Raw genomic sequence first — 9163 nt, forward strand, 5'->3', positions numbered from 1 at the left:
TGAAGAGTCTTTTAGCAGTTAACTACCACTCTTACTGATGGAAAAGTATATTTGATTCCTTTGTAGTCAGTCATAGGGCATATTTTGCATTCCAAAATATAACTTAACTCCTTTTACATCCATAATTAAAACACTCTTTAATAATATCTACATTATAATTTTGACCTCTTAAATTGATCGTTACGAGTGTATTCATACTTTTCTTTTCATGTTCATTTATGAGAAGTTAAGATCAATGAGAATGATCTTCCTATGCATTGAATGTTCTTGTGAGAATCAAAGTCTACTGGTCCCCTGTGATTCACTACATTACTGAAAGTATTTTGAAAAAAAATGACCTTGGCTCATAGCCTTTTTAGTTGAACATAATACATTTTTATGAATCTGTAATGCAAAGAGAAATTGGTTTGTTTCCTATGGAAACAGAGCCTTGTATGAAATAGCTTTTAGGCTCTTAGACTTTTGATGAGAACAATAAAGCCTTTTTGGATCATACACAGAAATTTTAGTGAGTTCTGTTCTTTTGAAATGAGGATCCTAATACAAAGTACCCACTAGTCACTAGTGATGATTTCCAGGCAGTTTTTGAATGTTTTTAGAAGTACATTCAAAGTGTCCTCATTTAACTCTTGACCGTATGTGAAGTGTGTGTGTAATAGGAAAAACTGGACTCGTGCCTGTGAGTACTTACATTCATTGGCATTTACCTTGTGAAGCGTGACTACATGAGGCTGAGTTGCACAGTACATCTAGAAATGTTCAAATTTTAGCCTTAATTTTTATCCACTTTTGAAGTGCCCTTCAAAATGTTCTCAGAGGCAAGAATATTTACAAGTTTACCTTAAGATGCAGATATGTTTTAAGACCAGATGCTGATATAGTGGGGGAAAATGTTACCTGAAATGCAACTAACTTCTCTGCTGATTTATTCAAACCCCTTTGTCCTTTTATCTCATCTGGGATTTGCCTGTAGTAGATGAAGGAAACATGAAATAATCAATTGATATCCACTGTGTAATGTACATGCATGTGATTTTTGTCTCAGCTAAACAAAATCATTATTATTGTTGAAAAAAGATTTCAAAACTGTTTGTAAAGCAGCAATATTATTTGCAAGCACTGTGCAGAAATTTAACTTGACTTAAGTGTTTCCTTGTTGGATTGCAAGTGGTACAACTGGGGCTTTGAGAGTATGGGTGCTAGCCCAAAACACCATTCTGTTTGGCTTTTACCAGCTCATAAGAACGTCATTCAGCATAGGGTATAAAACCAGCATTTTAAATGTGAGATTATGAGTCTTACATTGATTGTATTTCATATTTAGAAGTTTTCCTAATGGCGGCCTTCTTGTCTCCATCGCCTTATTGTTATGAAGACTTGCCCCATTTCATGCTTGTATGCTAGTTTTAAAGCACCTAATGTTTCTAAAGGTAGTTTTCTCTTAAGCACTCAGGACAATGAATTAGTTAAGCCAGGCCAGACTGAAGAGCATAATCACAACTAACTGTTAAAGTATTCAAAGTAAAAATAATGTTAACCCAAAATAGAAACAACTTCCTAAGCATATGGCAAGGTATAAAATTCTAAGTAGATACTTGGAGATTTAAAGTATCTGGAAACTCAGATTAAATCATGTTAACAAGGGCACTTTTAAACAATAAAAAGGTAAAGTAGATGCTTTCATAGAAGGATCAATGGTGTATTAGAAAATTTTGTTCATGGAAGTAATTAATTCCTACCTTTTGGGGTACTTAAAATGACTGAGAAGCACAATCTCTTAGTTCAGGATAAGGTAACTTAAACATATCTTTTTTCTGCACATCTCTACATGGCAACATGACAGTAAAAAGCAAGTGTTTAAGGAGTTAGCAAAATATCCACACCAAGGGGCAGCCTATGTATTTTTGTCAGAAAGCCACATGCTTGTCTAATAAATGTAGGCTGAAACAATGTTATCTGCTAGTCTCTTGAAATGGAACATGTGTTTTGGGGGTAAACAGAAGTCACAGGAATTTTTATTGTATGATCTTGTAGGATTTTGAATTGTAAATTTACCTCATTAACCATCAGGTGGTGCTTTGATCAAGTTGTGGCATATCATGATGTGAATTTTGTGGTGTTTGCTTTTAAACTGTATTTGAAACAGTATAACTTTTAAATTGAGAGCATACCTTTTTAAAAAAAATTGTGTGTGCAAGTAGCAAAGTTTACATCTAGGTCAGTTTTAGATGAATTAGACAGGATATTTAGTGAACTAAATGAACAAATTTCAAGGATAGGACAAATGATAAAGCTTGGTTCATATTATAGTGTATTTCCCCCTTTGTTTGTGAGGATGTGTCAAATGAGTATCAGTTTATCTCCATTTTCACAAAGTTCATTTTTTTCTTTCAGTTCTTTCCAAAAAAATTTTTTTTAATTCATTTATAGCTACTCTTAAATGCAGGGAATATGAATCCCCCTGTTATGTTCTCTTGGAGTAAACTGTTATTACAGGTACAGTGACTGAGCTTTTTATTGGATAAAAATATTTAACTGCTGCTAATTCATTCAAAGGATAAACAATTATGGCTATGATTTTTAAGCTTTATGTAGTTAACTAAGATAGAATTTTCCATCTGCAACCATTTCATGGAGCATTTTTTCCCCCACAACTATCCATAAAGCAAAGATAGCCTTGCCCCAACATTTATTCCAATCAGGTTTGATGTCATGATTATATTTGCACATTGCCATCTTGACATAAATGGGTGCTTTAGAGTTAAAGTGGGAGCAGCAGGCTCTGTATACAGCTTGCTATTTGCCTTAGAATGTAAAATCATTTCAAATATTTATGTTTTATATTTGTGTGCATTTCTCAAGATTTAAAAGTGAACAGTTATCCACCAAGCATCAGATTTCTCTAAAAACTATAATGTCTCTTCTGATCAGCTCACTTGGTTAGAAAATGGTGCTAATAAGGCCAAAGTCATGGTTTGGATCCCTCTGTGGACCACTTAATTTTGCACACACACAAAAAGATGTTCCACAGCAAGACTCTGCCCTTGACCCCAACCAGCTGACTCATAGCTATGTGCCATTATTCATACTAGGAATTAAGAACATGTGAATGGTTGATTCAGTGCAAACCTATTACCACTACTGGAATGTCCAATTCAAAGCATATTCTGGTTTATGGAGCATTTGTCTCCATATTTATAAGATAGCAAAATATCAATACAATGAAACAACTGCATTTCTTCACGGGAGAAGCTTAGGTTGGGGAGGTATGGCAGGGTTCTGTCTGGTGAAAGAGAATGGTTTTCCTTTCTGCTGTTGTGTTCTAGTGGATTATTTGCATGGCTACTTCCCCAACTAAAGGGATGCTGTTTACTCTGGAATGTCCCATCTTTTTTCAAACAAGTTTTCGCTTCTTTGCAATCACAGTGCAATATTGTGTACTATTCATGTGTTTTCAGTCAACAGTTTATTTTTGTCATAATAAATAATTACTTTTTCAAAATGTGAAGTGTCATTGTGTGTTGGTTTCTTTCACTGATAAAACTGAGAAATATTTAAATTCATCTGTTATATATGAAACATGTTTCTTAACTTGATAGTCTGATACAGTATAGGAAATCATATGAATTAATTTCTTTGAGTTAGAGTCCAATTTTTTTTTTTCCAAATTCTAGAACACCCTAACTGCCATTTGTGACTGCTTTCTTAATGGCATGGTGGCTGGGGAAAGTCTTGTTTGTAAAATTGCTATCTGTAATATCGCCATCCGTATGGGGCTAAAGTTCTAGCTAGACTGCCTAAAAATATAATGAGCGGTCACCATAAATTATAAGCTTTAGCAGGAGTTTAGACCTTTAAGTATTTATTAAGGAGCATAAGAATTTGGTGAGGAGAGAGAAAGAGGCCAAGATTCCTTCATCCATCTGTCTTAGGGAGCCAGCATCCCAGCTCCACTCCACACAAGGTCCCCGCGAAAGAGCTTGCTCACTCCTTCCTCCTCCTAGAAACCTCCTCTCCCACAGGAAACAGGGCCGCGCGTGCGCACACACACACACACACACACACACACACACACACACAAAATCACAGAGCTCCAAGCTAATTGGCTGCTTTCTCTGATTGACAAGTCCCACAGGTGGTTCTATAGATGTAACTTCCGGACGCTAAAGTCACATGGTCTCTAAATCACATGCTTTCTCCCCATGGCGGAGCTTCCCTACAGTATCTCTCCAGCAGGGCTGCCATTCCAATTCTCACATGTTATCACCACATTACAAGCAGCAGAACAAATGTATTTTGGGAAATACTATGACTTATCAGAACCCTCTTCAGACTTTTGCTATGAGGTGTCTATGTTCAGCTGGGTTTTTTTTTTTGTTTGTTTGTTTCTGTCTCAATTTCTTCCCACTCTATCTCCCCAAACGGGTTATTTGTAGGATTATCTTAAAGGAAGGGGGAAAAAAGTATTGCTACTACTCACAGAGGTCAAAAAACAAAGGCCTCTTCTACCTCTCCCCCCGCAGCCCCCTCCCCAAGGTGGGTTGTTGATAATATCCAAAAAACTGAAAACTTGATTGTTATAATTCTCACGATTCCCTGGCTAGATCATTGATCATAACTCTTCTGACCCTCCCTGTTCAAAGTATAGAAGATAGGTTGGATATACTATCCCTCAAGTGACTTGCAGATCTTTTTTTTTTTTCTTCCAGATGAATGAAGTGGATCAAATGAGAGAACCACACAAAGTACTTTACAAACCTTAAAGTATATGAATACCAACTTCTTATCTATAGAGCACCTCTGAAATTCAGAGTGACTTTAGAGGAAAAGCCCTTATTTATTAACTAAGGCTCCCAGCAGTGGCTGAATTTGCTGAGGCCCCATCTAAGATACCCAGACCTCTCCAATTGCTTTTTCCTAGTTGTCCAAGAACACAGCCCTTGTAGCTTTTCTGCAGGAGTTTGGCATCGCACCTATGCTCCTTTCATTAAGTCCATTGGAGTCCCCAGCTTTACACAGGATCAATTAAGTTCTTTTCGACTTTGAGCCTGAACCTAATAGTCTGAAGAATCCTTGCAATATCTTCACTTTCCCTCTTCTCGTGCATTTAATCAGTTGCCAGATCTGTTTTGTTGTTTTTTTTTAATTTCTGCAACATCTCTTGTAGTAGTTTTCTATTCAAATAACCACAAGGTACAAAGTTTAGGTCTGTTTTTGACCTTTCCAATTCATTCCTACAGCAGAAGTCTGACCAAGACCCTCGCTCAAACAAAATGAAAACTTTGGTAGCTACCTGTACCCTCTATGATAAAATAATTCTAACATTTTGCATTTGAGGTCTTTCAAAATCTGGTTCCCAGTTCCCTTTACCACCTGACCCTACATCACTCCCTTTTGGGCATGTTCTAGCCAAATTCCTGCTTGCTTTCCCCCATATTTTCCCTATGCCTGCAATGTTCTCCCTCAATCCTGCCTTTTAGGATCCCAAATCCTTTCAAGGTACAGCTCACCTGCCCCCTCCTATATAAAGGCTTTCCTGATAGATTCTGCATATTTGCTTATCAGCACATGTGTTTTCCTTCATCTTCAAATTAGAATTATCTTCAAACTAGAAATTGCAGAGTAAATATAGTTAATTGATGGACAAAGCAGCTTTTGATGGATAATTGATGGATAAAGTAGCTCCTAGTTGTATTAAAGGAATTGAACTCCTAAGCTCAGACAAATTATATCTCACTGTCCCTGAGTTCAAATGAAAGATTTTATCATGAAGCTTCCCAGCAATCTTTGAATGGATAGGTAATAGAATTTTGGGACCAGGCAAATGTTTTGATTTTTTTTTTTTAACAAGGGAAAAAATGTTCCTAATCATCATTTGATCAGGCTATCACAATGGAATGCCATCCTAAACAGATTAATGAAGGCTATAGAAGTGTCAGAGATCACTGAAATTCAGGTAAGTCTGACTTCCGGGACTGCAGCAGTCACTTCAATGGGACCTGATAATTCTCAATCATAAGAGCCTCATGGCTACCACCAATGTGTCACTGCCTTTTGCAATCATGGACTTGGCTTTCAATCAGCCAGAGCTGGCAGAATTGTAAAATACCAGTAGCAGGCTGTATGTAGTAAGTAGTACAACGATTGTGGGAATTCCCAGAAGTTGGGGCCGAGGCAATGACTATTATCTAATGGATTTCTCCTTTATGAGAAGAGTATGAGGTACTTCATCAAGAACTATGCTAAAATCCACAGCATTCACCTCACATGGGTAAGTTTGCAAAAGAGGAAATGATGGGGGCAGCTAGGTGGTGCAGTGGATAGAACACTGGCCCTGGATTCAGGAGGACCTGAGTTCAAATTTGGCCTCACTGTGTGACCTTGGGCAAGTCACCTAACCCCAATTGCCTCACCAAAAAACAAAACAAAACAAAACAAACCAGGAAATTATATTAGTCAAGACTGACTTGTTCTTGATGATGCCCTGATGGTTTTTCATAATCACTGCTACCCTCCCTAGATTTTCACCAGTCATCTTTTTAATTATCCATCCTAGATTTCCCTGGGGATTCTAAGTTGAAATTATGGACCTGTAGGTTAGAAACTGTTGTCTTCCTTCTTGGAAATTGAGACAGTTGCCTTTTCCCCTTTTTATTTCTCCTTCTGCATAAAGTTTCAAATATCACTGATTTCAGTACTGAGTATTAGGCCTGAAGTCAGGAAGTCATTGTTTACTCGTTTCAGTTGTATACGACTTTCAGTGACCCCTTTTGGGATTTTCTTGGCAAAGTTAGTAGAATGGTTTGCCACCTTCGGCTCATTTTACAGATGAGTAAACAGGCAAACAGGGAGGGGTCACTTACTCCCAGGGTTCCCTTGATTCTATCCTAGCAACAAATTCCTACCAGTTAGGAAGAATTGAAACCAGAATAGAATTCTCCCCTTGTTTGTTCCTTCACTTTCTGAAGGATTAAACAGACAGTTGATCTGGAATTCAAAAAAGGCCAGGGTTCAAATCCTGCCTCTAACATGTTGGCTATGTGAGTGCAGTCCAAGTCACTGAACTTTTCAGTGCGTCAGGCAATCCTACATTTTAGCCAATCTGATAGGTGTGGGATGATATCACTGATTTCAGTACTGAGCACAGGGCCTGGAGTCAGGAAGTCATGGTTTGTTTTCAGTTGAGTGATGCTTCATAACCCCATTTGGGGTTTCCTTTGCAAAGATACTGTAGTGGTTTGCCATTTCCTTCTCCATCTTAATTTTACAGATGAGGAAACTGAGGCAAACAGGTTTAAATGACTTGCTCTGTGTCACACAGCTAGTAAGCATCTGAGGCCAGATGTCCTCCGGGAAGAGTCTTCCTGACTCCAGGCCTAGCACTCTACTGCATCACCTAGATTTCCTCTATGTGCTGGACAGTTATATGAAGATAAAAACCTCAGTTTTTTAGCTAGAGAGTTATATGAAGAAAAAAAACTCCCTCAAATATATATAGGCCATATTATGTATAGGTGGTGTGTGTGTGTGTGTGTGTGTGTGTGTGTGTGTGTGTGTGTGTGTGTGTGTGAGAGAGAGAGAGACAGAGAGAGAGAGAGAGTGATGCTATTTGGGAATTGCTCTTTTGAACAGGCAGCATTGATAAAACTTAAAAATAAGCTTTAAACCTTTTATTTTTATATTGACATTTCTGACTATACCTCTTCCTTTATCTCCACCCACGATTGCACTCTTCCATGTAACAAAGAAAAATGTAAAGCAAAAACAGCAAATACAGTGATCATCTCTGACCATGTAGACAATGTTTTGCCCTCCTACCCCCATCACCTCTTTACTAAGAAGGAGGAAGATAGAGCAGGCAACGTTTTGACACTCTAACTAGAAGCATTAAAATGTCCTTTTTTATGGGATGTCACCTCAGTATTATCAAGAAAAAATATTTTTAGCTAGCGTATGTCCTATCTTTGCCTATCTAGAAAATTGCTCTCTTTCCCAGTCAGTAGAATGCATGAATGGAGAGAAATGATTATTAACCAATGATTTGGGAAGATCAGTTCTCCCCTTTTCTACAGTCCCCATTTCAAAGTTCAGTCTTTTGAAGAACATTGAATTAACTCTCCTCAATCTTGGTCTGACCCCACCCAACCTTCCAAGGAATCTTTGATCTAAGGTGAATTCCACTCAAGCTTGGGTCTCTTGTCTAGATTTTTCTATGCTTTTGTCTAGATTGCCCAAGGCTGGGAGTGGTCTGACTATAGGGATAGTCTCTCTGTCCTGAGTGACATGATGGGCAGCCAGGTGGCACAGAGGATTTGCAGTTGGGGCTGAGTTCAAATGTGACCTCAGACACTTACTACCTGTGTGACCCTGGGTAAGTCACAACCCTAATTGCCTTAAACATCTAGGGTCATCTCCAGTCATCCTGATGTATATCTTACCATTGAACTCAGATGGCTCTGGTGACTTTGCACAGCCCTCCCTCACTTAAATCCAATTCACTGCAAGTCATGATATCACCTCCTGATATCATGGTCCTCTTTGAGAATGAAAGACAAATAAGAGCATGGTGTCACCCTCAGCTCCTCATTGGAATGAGTTCACTTCTCTTTGTAAAGTATCCCTCTCATTAATTGTTAACTAATCAGAGTTGATTGCCACCCTCAGGAACACCTCTCTTCCAAGGAAATATAAATCATGTGTGCCTTCATGATAGTCTTTGGCATTTGCAACTGCCATTGACCTTTTATTGAAAGTGCTAGCATTATTAATAAAATCACTAATTACCCAGAAATTGTCTCTCAAACTTTTTAAAGGCCACAGAACAAAGGTTTGTTTATACAGCCAGCTTTACTTAAATCTGAGCAAAGAGAGAGACAATTTCTGGTTCCTTTATTCCAATGATTTATGCAGTAGGTAACACTGGGGCCTTGGCGGGTGGGGGTGGGGCAAGTTATCTTTGAAGATCTGCTGTCTGAAGGAGATAGAAGATGAAGACAAGGAGAAGCCTCTGCCTTCTGCTCTCCCTTTTGACAACATGCCATGGTTAAAGCTCTTAGCTAAATTGCATTGTAGTAGGTGAATTAGCTTTGTTGGCAGCACCATGGTCAGCTCCCCCATCGACCCTTCTGAGTCCTTTCCTATTATTCCCATGCCCTTTTCCCCC

Source organism: Dromiciops gliroides, chromosome 5 (assembly GCF_019393635.1).
Source record: "Dromiciops gliroides isolate mDroGli1 chromosome 5, mDroGli1.pri, whole genome shotgun sequence".
Lineage (NCBI taxonomy): Eukaryota > Metazoa > Chordata > Mammalia > Microbiotheria > Microbiotheriidae > Dromiciops > Dromiciops gliroides.